Source organism: Neolamprologus multifasciatus, chromosome 2 (assembly GCF_963576455.1).
Source record: "Neolamprologus multifasciatus chromosome 2, fNeoMul1.2, whole genome shotgun sequence".
NCBI classification, from domain to species: Eukaryota; Metazoa; Chordata; class Actinopteri; order Cichliformes; family Cichlidae; genus Neolamprologus; species Neolamprologus multifasciatus.
In genome coordinates, this window is record NC_140440.1 from 32,890,357 (window position 1) to 32,902,424 (window position 12,068).

General features: G+C 36.5%; 1 long non-coding RNA gene across 2 annotated transcripts in view; it reads right to left on the minus strand.

Moving 5' to 3' along the window:
* Nucleotides 1-12,068, minus strand: part of LOC146524897 (uncharacterized) — a 107,268-nt gene that overhangs the window by 24,579 nt on the left and 70,621 nt on the right. Inside the window, exon 5 of one of the 2 annotated variants that reach the window (XR_014876192.1) lies at nucleotides 1,956-11,118. The exons of the other annotated variant lie outside the window; for it this stretch is intronic. This is a non-coding gene — a long non-coding RNA (uncharacterized LOC146524897). Of the gene's footprint in view, nucleotides 1-1,955; nucleotides 11,119-12,068 lie in introns of those variants that run through there. 2 annotated transcript variants of the gene reach the window in all.

Here is a 12,068-nt window from a genome sequence, read left to right on the forward strand (position 1 = left end):
TTGAACCCCAATGAGAGCCACCCCACCCCCACTCCGTCTGTGCCATGATTATTGTTGTTGTTGGGTTTTTTTTCCCTCTCTAGAAATGTCATATATTAAAGATTCTATATGGCACAAACAGACACTGATTTCTTCCATGTGTACACAACATATAGGATGACAGATTGAGATGGTGTAAAATGTCTGCGCATTACTCTAAATAGGCACGAAAGCTTTAAGCGTTCTTTATATACCCAGTAGGGGGGCCTTTTAGTCCAGTCAATCTATTTCAAAAGAGGGCCCAAGAATTTTCAGTAGTAAGATTTTTAAATACTTTTTATTTTTCCTAATAACCTTCTGCCACACATAGTGAAAATACCTTAAAGTACCTTAGTAAAACTTGTTGTTGTTTGTTTTGGGGTTTTTTTGAGGTCAAAAGCAAGTTTGACATTTTAGAGTGATGTGGTGGTAACAAAGTATTTACCTTAGAGGGACTATGTACACCGATCCACTTATTCAATAATATTTTCAATAAACATATATTTACAAATGTTCAACCCTTACATTTTTACCAGATTTTCCTGTTTGTAACACCTTGATTCTATTGGTGTACCTGCATTTAAAATAGGTATAAAATATCCCCTATAGCCACTGTGTTATTTTAGAAATATTAATAAGAAAAAATTAATAAATGCACTTGTATTCATCACATTTATTAAATTTCTTTAGTTTTCAAATGATTGACACCAACCCACTCTAGCTTCAATCACCCTTTCCCACTCCAACACCCTTAGCTCTCAACAGTGGTACATTATGCAGGTACAATGATTGAGTGGGAATCTGACCATCTGTGGTTGGCCACTCACCTCCAGTAAGTTGTTTAAAGAAAGGAAATATTTAATATTTTTTTTACCATATAACACAAAATAAAACATTTAATATCATGTAAAACCACTGTTTGCTCTGAACTTGATATTTAAAGTGAATTAGATTATTAGGGGCTTATTATAGGTACGTTTAAGGATGCCTGGACCATAGCATCTCGAGGTAGTGTGTACGCTGAAAAACAAGAATCCGTTTAATCATTTATGTATCTATAACATTTATCAACATGTATATCTGAAGTATCCAAGAACCATTTAATAATTTATATACTAACGACAACTATTACCATGTATGTCTTAAACAGTAATAATACATTAAAAGAACTTCAGCTTACATGATTAATACATCCACTAATCTTATGAGGGTCTTTTGAGTGTTAATCTGGATCCTATCTAAAGTAAATTAAGTGCAAAAATGATTTTTTTTGAGTTCTCTTAACTTAAACATTGCACTCTTATTTCATGAGTAAGTATGCAAAGTGGCGGCAGCACAGTGCGTGATCTGCTTCCAGACAAGGTACAAGTACACCAACCAAAGAAATCTTAAGGAACAGACGTGACACTGAAAGAAACCTAAGTTGAAGTCTGTAGAAAAATTCCCCGAGAGCAAAGATGGTGGTAGAAGTACAACTTCTAGGGGAAAGAGAAAAAAAAAACTTTTTAAAAGGTTATGGAGAAAGTCAGCAAAATTTGAGCTTTTTTGGCAGGTTTCATTCCTGATTTTATATATGAAGTTTTTAGAATCTACTGCTGATTGAAATTAAAGCGTGGGTTCAAACAAAGGGCTTGAAAGAAATACACCCAGCCCTTAACCTTCCCTGCTCTACATCTACCCTTGTGCCCTGACAGGTGCTTTGTCCCTGCTCTTGACACTGAGAATCTTGAATAGCTGTCCCTTCTAAAAGGAAATATTTGAAAAGACATTTACTTTCCAGATAATTACAAATTAGGTGTTCACGAGCTAATGTCTTAAGATTACTAATTGGGCCAGAAAAGCAATATCATGCTTACCACTAATGATTCCAGGTCTCGATCTCTATGTTCCATATTTGCTCACTTATGTTTTTCTTTGGGCTGTTTTTTTTTTATATATTTGCTCTTTTTTTTCCTTCACGAGACAAAGACCTGCGAGCCAAGATCATAACAATCATAATTTATAGATGCCTTTCTGCTATTTACAGAAAATATGGAGGTTGGAAAGATAGTTATGGTAAATGGACTGGTTCTACCGGACTCTACCTGAGCACTCAAAGTACTTTATACAACTTGCCTTATTTACCCATTCACACAAGCACTTTTTTCTCTTCTTTTTCTATGTAAGAGAAAACATGACACACATCCGTACTCCGATGGGGGTAGTATCTCGCCCAAGGATATGTGAGATGTAGACTGGAGAAGCCAGGGATTGAAGGCTGTAAGCCAAAACAGGTCAGAAAGCATATTGTTGTGTTCCTGCACGTTTATATAAAGTAACACACATCACTCTCTATGGGCAATGAGATGAAGTAGAGATATTAGAAATATTGTTAAATACCTCTATTTGACTGAAGTCAGTGATTAAGCATTTGAACAAAACTCTCCAGGTTTTGTTTTGCATACTAAGCTGAGTCAGTATTTGTTAACCAAACTGGAGGCTTCCACTGTTGCAGCCAGTAGAGCGGTATGTTGAGAAAGGTTTTACATGCCCTGTTTTTTGCACTTGACCATTCATCCCTTTGTCCTTTTTTGGGGGGTGGGATGGGGGGGTTGTTTACAGATTGCCTCCCTGCAATGGAGAACAAATCAAGTAAGGTGGCTGGCTGCAAAGACCTTCTCTAGGTCTGTCCATCATCATATTTCGTAAGGAGACAGGTTGTGGGAGAACTATAGGATGAAATTAATCTGTATCTAAGGGTTGTATTTCCCAAGCCTGTTGCCCACACTGATGAACTCTTGAAAACTGGCAAATTTAGGAGAGAGAAGAAGACAACTTTGCTGAGAAATTTCTTTGCCAGCTTCCATTCCCTCTTAAAATTCCACAGGGACTGAAAGTATCACGTTGGGCCTCTGAGAGTAAGAGGGCTTCTGTTTTGGCTCTAGTTGGGTTTGAAAGATCAAAACTGGTTTGTTGAGAAGATTCATTAATTTTCTTCACATGCGAATTTCACTGTATTCTGCCATGTGTTATATTAACAAGGATCAGGCAAGATGGGGCACTTGTTAGATTGTGTGAAACCACAAAACATATGAAGTCTCCTGGGCACAGGGTGGTGGAGTAGGCTATTAGGTAGCAGGCAAGTAGAGTATTCATGACTGGCAGAGTGGGAGCAATAACTCTGACTATTTAAGAGGGACATGGCACTCAAAATCCTGAAAAGGATAGGAGAAATACTATCCTTTAAGGCAGAAAGACCCAAGATCCAATCAGCTGATGAACCATAAAAAACACCATCCTGTTTCCACTGACAGATGTACAACTGAAGTTGACAATTTTAACAGTGTGGTGGAAAACATATCTACCTTTTGTTGTAGTAAAGTAGATAACAGAAATCCAGCTAGACAACCAACACTGTCATCTAAAGCAGGTTAACAATTAACACGTGTCCTCAAGAAATGCTTAAAACTGTAATATATACAGAAAATAATAAAAAGTACCAAAAACTAGTTTAAGAATTTATCTGGATTCAAATCTGAAAAAGTGAGTTGCAGCTTCTAAGAAAGCAATTTTGAGGATGGTGTGTATAAGAGTGTGTGTTTTTACATTTAAAGACATCGCAACTTATTTTCATACAATAATGTCCTCCAGCACAATGAACTTGCACCCTAAGCTGCTGTTAATAAAAAAGCAATTCAACTGATAATTTTATTAAACGAAAACAGAAATGATTCTTTTTTACAGAGACAGTCCCACCTCGTTGCTACATTAAGGCAAAAATACTGAAATGCTTCTAGTAACTAAACTACTTCTTAGGACACCTATATTTGGTAAGCATATAAGTGGATAAATAACGGTGACAGTAAATGTTCATGCTTAGGGCTCAAGAGGATATTAATACATTCTTTCCACCCCAACATTGTTGTCAGTTGGCACAAGCAGTCATCAGAAGGGTACTCCAAGTGGGGTTTGGTGCAGACAAGCATGAAGACATGCTTTATTTTTTGTCAGTGGTAATGTGATGATACCTGATGCCATAACAGTCTTTTTGCACAGGATTCGGAATCAGAAATATACTATATATAAATGCTAAAAGGGGTTCAAATGGGTTTTGGGGGAAGAGAAAGAGGGAGAAGAGAGATCTACTTCAAATGTTTTCCTTTTCTTCCCAGAAGAACTATTTTAGCTAGTAAAGAGTTCTTGAAGGTGAGATGCAAAACGAAACGTTACTCTGGCTTTTCCAGGTCAGACGGTAGCTTGAAAGGTAAAGGTCTCCTTGTCTGAGCACTTCAAATTTTCTGTATTAGATCACAACCTCTTTTGTTGTTGTTGTTTTGTTATTCAACCTGGAAAAAAATGTGACTATATATTAAATATTGCGACTTCTTTCTCAGTGTGTAACATGTTTGTAGAGAAGAATACAGGCAGCTGAAGGCAAGGGTGGGGCATTTTTTTCCTACAATTCCAAGATCTAAAAAAAAACTTCCATGCTTCCATAATAGGATCTTGAAGGAATGAAAAAAAAAAACTGCACTCCTATAGAACCTCTGCTTTGACGACCCAAAATAGGAGCCAGCTAGGACAAGTATTCCCTGCAAACAACCATCTATAACAGATGAAATGGTTTTTGTTGGGAGTTTTTTTCAGTTGCTAAAGACACTGAAAAACTCACTAACAGGAATGACAGATAATACAACTAATAGTACTAGGTAAAATATTTATTTTCCATTTTTAGGTTAATTGAAATAGTGTACCTTTGCACTATGAGAAGAACTATATCTACAAAATTTGAGCTGACATTGTTGTGATCATGTCTAAATGGAATAATAAATCCAAACAACCTGCAGTGTTTGTTTAGACTTTTGAGTGTGAAACTATTGGCATCAGTATATTTACCAAATATACTTAAATCAAAGTTCTCATGTTTGCTTTTAGTCTTGAAATTACAAAGGCATCTGTACTGTCAATCAAAACTATTTTATCTCACCACATAATGTAATCACCATTTCTGAAGATAAGCCTTATATTGCATGACTCTACATTTAATTTGTTTCTTCTTAGACAATTTTTAGGTACTTTTATTTCTCTTTATTGATATTTAATCCATCACGTTTCAATTTAAAATAGTATTTTTATTACGCTGCATTTTTTAATCTATGGTTTGTTGTTACTTAACAAATTAAGTTTTACAAATAAAACATATGATGTTCTTGAACTAATCATCTATCTGATCCAAATCATATCCAAAAATCTACAACATTCAAGCTGATTAATACATCACTATATGATCAGTTAACATCATAAATAACCATTTCTGCACTTTTACTTTCGGTACATTAAGCAAGTTATGTTGCACGTCTTGTTACAATTGTATTAAATGTATGAATTTAAATTGCAAATGTATTCATTTTTACTTTTTTCAAAGCATATCACTGACATTAGCTAATATGTCAGTAAACATGTGGTTATTTACCAAACTCAGCAGTCCTGGGGAAACTATTATGTGGAGTTACAGTCCTGTAACAGTAAGATAATGTATCTTATAGCTGTATAGCTTCATTTGTCATCTCTACTGTGTTCTTCATCAAGTCCCAATTTTGATCACTTGCTTGTTGTTGGGTGTTAGTTTGTGGTACATTTATGGACCACATATGCAACACAATGTGGTGTAACTGGAGATGTGGACACATTGTTCTTGCACATTATTTCAAGGATAACATGCATAATTTTCTTAGGGAGTAGAAAAGTATTCTGATTCTGATGCAACAATCACATAATCAAGAACAGAGGAGTTTGTGGGTTAAACGTAAAAAAAAAAAAACTTTCTAAGCACTGGAATCCTATATTCACAGTAATATGCTTTCATTTTAAAACTGTGTTTTAATACTGAAACAATTTCTGTCCATACAAGGACAGTGTTACCACAGCTTCAGAAGTGATCTCTGTCCATATTGTGTGAAGACGTGTGGATGTTCAAACAGGAAACAGAAGTTTGGTTGTGGAAATTGCTCCAGAGGAAGAAAACTACATCAAAAAATAAGACCAGAAGCCTTTTTGTTCGTACTGACAATGTTAGTGTAACTATACCTGAAGATAACACTTGAAAATGTGGCAAATATGGCAATGGGAGCACCATGGGGTATCCATCACAGAAGGATGAAATCACAAAAGGTATGTGAGCAAATATTGTTTTTGTTTTTTTAACAAAACCTCTTTCAGCACTTTTATAACAAAAAATGTTAGTATTCTGACTCTAAGACACACAAACATATATTATAGCTAGGTTATTATAGCATATATTATAGCTAGATGCTAACCTATTAAGATACCAAAAGAAAGAAAATTGTTTCTATGTCATCTCTGATAGAAAAAAGTGATAAAACACACTCTGATATCCTTTTTTTCCCCTGCAGTGTGCAAGGTGTGCTTTAACTTTAGAGCGGAGTCTGTTAGTCAAACAATGGGAGAGCATTAAAACATGCCAATATAGCAGTATTAGTCAACAGCCTCGGTCAATACATCCCACTGGGTTGTATGCCTTCCTACAAACACAAGCAATTGCTTCAGAAGGCCTCAGCACTAGATAGAAACATCAATTACAGTAAATTACACCAAAACAGTGTGTAACACTTCAATTTGTTTAATCTCTCGAGCTGTCTGAGCTGTTTTGGATGAAAGCAGAGCAGAGTAAGATAACATTAAACAGCCTTAAGATGTGTTGCATTTACTTGGTCATGTTTATGCATAGCATGAGTTATGTATTTTTGATTCCAAAGACTTACTTCGAAAGCATTATTAAACTTCCTAAATATTTTTTCCCCATGTGCAGCCTTTTAATGTTGAATTTAAATGGGAGCACTCTCCTGCACTGTGTCAGCCCAGAGACTTGCAAAATCCACACTGGTTGCTAAGTATCCTTTTGGCATTGAGACTTTTATGAAAAACAAGTGCTTTGAGTTTATAAAGTTGAAAACAATGAAAATGTTTTAGATGCTTCACGTGTTCCTTGTACCAAAGTCCAAGGACATGGACAGATAAATTCTGAGCTGAGTCCTTTTTTACACGCTGCAAAAACAGCTAAACTATCTCGGTTTAAGCAATCTTGGGTTTCACTTGTATTTTCTTGCAATGGAAGATAAACGACTTCATTCAAAAGTACCAAGGCATAGGTTCATAAATTTTGAGGTAAGTCTTTTTTGACACTTTTGACACAATGGAAACAAGGGTTAAACCATCTTGGATTAAACTATCTGGGTTTACACTTTTGTTTTCTTGCGATGGAACCACAAATGATAGCTGCAGCAGCTGTGCTCCAAAACAAAAACGTCCAATTTTGACTAAACAGTGCATCAATGACTTCTCTTGCTATGGTTGATTATCCAAGAGGGGTATTGGTTGCTGCGGACAGATAAAGATTTGGCTGTTTGAGTGAACATTTTGGGAGGGGGTGGGAGTGCTGGAGTAAATGAAAGACAAATGCGAGTAGTGCCCACTCAGCTATTTTCCCAGTCAAGATCAAAGGCACGCCGGACTGGCCGCTCCACGGGAAACTTGAGATGGGTCCTGCCTTTGTTTGCTGTTGCTAGGAGACCTGCAGAAGGCTGAAAGTGTTTGCAGTGGGGTACAACATCAAAACCATTTCCAATATAAATTTTTAAGACAGCCATGTATTTGTGTCCCGGGCTTTCAATTTACTGAGCACAGTGAAAACACTGACAATAATGATTCGACGCTCTGTTAGCCATAGATTATTGTTTGTTTAAAAAGGAAAAGTAGTTGTAGACAATTATACATGTCCACACTTTGAAAACGCTCTTGTCGGTATTGTGTATACTATACAGTAGACGGTATCAGTGCCTGTCGTAGTACTTAGCAATTTTTAGCTGTGCCGATGAACACAATACTTTCATCAAAATACCATACACACAAGAAAACAAAATATAAGAACTGCATACATTGCAGTTACGCAACTTAACTGTTGTTTGATATATTTATAAGCTTAGGTTTGGCTTCCCAACGAAGCTAATTATGATGCTGTTATCTATTAATGGGCCCCACGATAGTAAGGGTGGCTAGACATGTGTCACAGAGAGCTCATTACATATCATTAGTTCAACACTCCAATAACGTGACCTGCTGAGCAGAAGATAATGACTTGGCCCCTGATATTTGCAGAACTATTGTGTGCTAAGCAAAGCACCACCAGGAGAATATATCTACAGGCTTAAGAGCTACACGAAAACTGATAAAGCCATACAATAACCTAAGGTGCACACATTTTTCCTGTGTTGTGTGTGCAGCATAGCAAAGAAGAAAGCTGCATTTCTTTGATTTTTTTTTTCTTTAACAGAACTGGGGCATGAGAGCTAACTCATTAAATAACAATCACGATGAGCCTCTCGTGAACAAACGATTTTTTCTTTCTTTACACATGGTGTTATATAATTCAGAAAAATAAATGTATATCACAAGATTTGTAATTATCTATTTACTAGTGTGCCCTATTAATAGACTTGTACTATTGTAGTTGATCACTAGAGTGGCCCTAAATCACCCTGTGTTACATAACTGTGCATGGATAACCTGACCTCTTTTTTTTTTTTAATGAGAAGGAAATCAACACTTTCATAATTTATACAGGAATAAATCAGTTCAATTTACACATACATCCAAAGTACATGGACTCAGTCAATAACTAGCCAAACATGTAAAAACTGCAGGTGCCAAAGCAGTGACCTTCGTGTCTGGAACGATGAAAATTAGAATTGTGCTGTGTCTGCCTTGTGTTTTCACTACTTGCGCCAACTGGCACAGCACTGGCGTCCTCTCCCCGGCTCCCAGTCTGCCGTGATGACAATGGCAACCAGTTACCGGATGGCATGTAAAAATGACAAAAATACCAGCAAGCCAATGGACAGTTGGAGGATGCGAAGATACTATAATATAACTGATCAATCACTCTGACAAGAAAATGTATTCCTGGACACGGCCATCGCAAACAACATTTGAATTTCTAGGACATCCACTTCTTTATTCGTGCCTGTAAAACAGCGAGCTTTCAGTTGCATTAAAAAGAGCCAATTTCGAGCTGGAAGGAGAAGAAATGAGGCTCCTTGAGGATTCTAAGTTTGTATCCTCTAAAGAGCTGAATTTCTCTTCTACCCAACAAGAACTAAAAATGGCCTACATTCAAGTGTGTCACGTGCTTATCTACTGTGTCCTGCCTTAACCTGCTCCAGTCAGTACTAGTGTGTGCTGGTGAGGCTTTAGCAGAGAATATGCAGCATACAGCAGGCAAACAGTGTGGAGACAAAAATGATTTATCTTCTGAAAATTTGTTTCACCGCTTACAAAAAAGAATTATGACTCATCCTGCTGTTTCTGTGTTCCTATGGAAGAAAGAGTTGTCTTCTCTTGTCACCGCAACCAGGGATCCACCCCGTGTGACATCACATCGCTGCCAAATCTTGTAAAAGCCACCTAAATTCGCATTAATTGGTGTGCGACTAGCTGGCATTAACTGAACATCATGTAGATTTATGATTTCTCAGTACAAATCTGTGCTGAGCTTGAAATAGTTTTTGACTGAGAACAACTTTGCTCATTTGGCTGCCACCTGCTTCTCACTAATACAAATACTTCACTGCAGTTATCAACACATACTCACACTGGGTTTAATTTGTTTGCCAAATCTGTGGCTACATTCATGGCTTTACCGCCAACAGGCTGCTTTTTTGGAGTAATGAAAAGCAGTTTGATTTATTACATTTTTAACAATTTTACAACATACTGCGACTTAAATCGGGCTCCAGTTGTTCTTTGGATGTTCCTCTTTGTAAAGTGCAACATTGCAATCAATAAATCATCCATGGGGGAAAGTTTTAAATAATGTAGATTTAAATCACCATCAAAAGTTTGCATATAATTAACATGAAAAAAACACAGCAGGGAAGGTTTGAAAAAGTCTAAATGTTAAAAATAAGACTCCAGCAAAGACATCTGATGACTGTTAAATCTTAATTTGTGGTCCATTCACATTTTACAGATAATTGATGTTTTAATTCAGTCAAAATCTTTAATCGTGCACATTTCACATAAAATTCACTATTTTTTAATATGCAACAAACATAACGGGAGCTTTTGTTTATTGCTTTTCCTAATATATACTAAAATCTACCATCTGCATTTGCTTTGTTCCCCTCAAACTCGACAGGTCTGACTGATAAGTTAGCACAGCACCGAGAGGCTTTCCCCAAACAGTTCACCTCTGTTTTGATCGATGACTACTGCCTGAACTCACTATCCCTACTGAGACAATAAAACGGCTGGATGGCTATAGGACTAGCAGAAAGGCCAGTAGTTTACAACTCAGGAGAGGCAAAGCAATACAGCTTGTGTGAGGAAGAAAGATTTACAGTTCTCAGGCTGAGGTCACAAGGCCAAAGTTACCCTTTTCAGTTCCTGGATCGCAAATGAGGAGACGCTGGACACAAGCTGAAACATGCAGCTACACCCCTCCAGCTTTAGACAAAAGATTATATCACAGTGAATCATTGCCAGATCTCATCCTTCCAGTCAATAATTGCTTACTTAGTTTGTAAAGGACATGTGCTATCTTTAGAAAGAACAGTCCACTTTAATCCAACCTTTTACTACCTAATAGAATGAGTAGTATGGACAATTATAGGAATAACAGTTCACAGTATTTATCATAATTGTCTATCAAAGCCTTTGTAAAGAGACATTTAATTTTCTCTGTACAGATTTAATTAAGACCTGTATCATTTGACTGACTTTCAAAGCATGCAAATGTTACCAGGTTGATGATTTAAGTTTCTCTGCTCATCATAGTGATATAGGAAATGTTTTTTATTTTACTTTAAGCCAAGTTTAGTTCATAAAATAAACAACAAATAATCAAAATCTTTATTTCAACTATTATTTCATGTGCTGTTACACCGTTTCAGACTTTGTTGTCACTACAGAAATGTAAATAAAGACAAAACGTCTGAGTAAAGATCTTTAATTGAAGCTTTTATGACAGCATTCAAGATGTTCACACACAAAACTTCAACAAGACGCCTGAAGTATTTTTTCTCATCTTGAAAAGAGCCTTCAATACTGCAAAACAGGAAAAAAATAAGAAGGAAATGTAACTTTAGTTAATTTTTTTCACCTTCATATTTTTTAATTTCTATAAAATATAAATGTTTATTTTGATAAAACCTGACTTAAATAACCTTAACCTAAAGAGGAATGCATCATATTATCCATACCATAATATAAAAGACGATATATTATGATATGGGGTATTTTTTAAGTCTTGATCCATTCGCACTATGAAAGAATTGTTATTGCTGTGAGATTCCCCCTTTCATTCTAATGGTATTTAAAAAAGAGAAAGACTGGGAGACACAAGAGTGAGGCTGACGTCACAGTCCAAGAGTCACCCGCCGTGTGTTTGGCGTCTCCGAGTAAAGACTTATCTGCAAAGAAGTTTGGACGGACAATGTGGGTGGACAGGGCGTGAAACTGCTATCATCATCAGTTCTGAATGAAAAAAAGAAAACATATCTTCCACAAAAAAGAAGGCTCATTCCAATTCAGCTGCGTTGTTAGGACAACGAAAACCATCCCTCAGATGATTAGTTCCACTTCAAAAGAATTTACTTTCCGCTGTGGAAACGTCCCCCTTTTGTGTCCTTACACAGGGTTTTCTCAGCCCAAAAGAAGAATCGTATGTTTAGTCAGCCTGTTTATTATTCCTTCTGTTCACACTACAATTGTATTAAATAAATAGAGTACTACTAACAAAGGCCTATTAGCCCATAAACATGTCCCGGTACACACAAAAAAGACTAAATCACAGTCTCTGCACAGGAATTAAGATACTCTGGTAAAGGCACAAACTACATTGCAGGAGACATGGTGCCATGTCTTGTCACTGACATCATGAAACATGCATGTTATGTTTCACATATTTTTTGTAAACCATCCATCTCAATTTTGAGAGACACCGCCCCCTTGCAAAACAGCACTCGTCGCTGGTGATTTTGTGAAGCAGCAGTGAG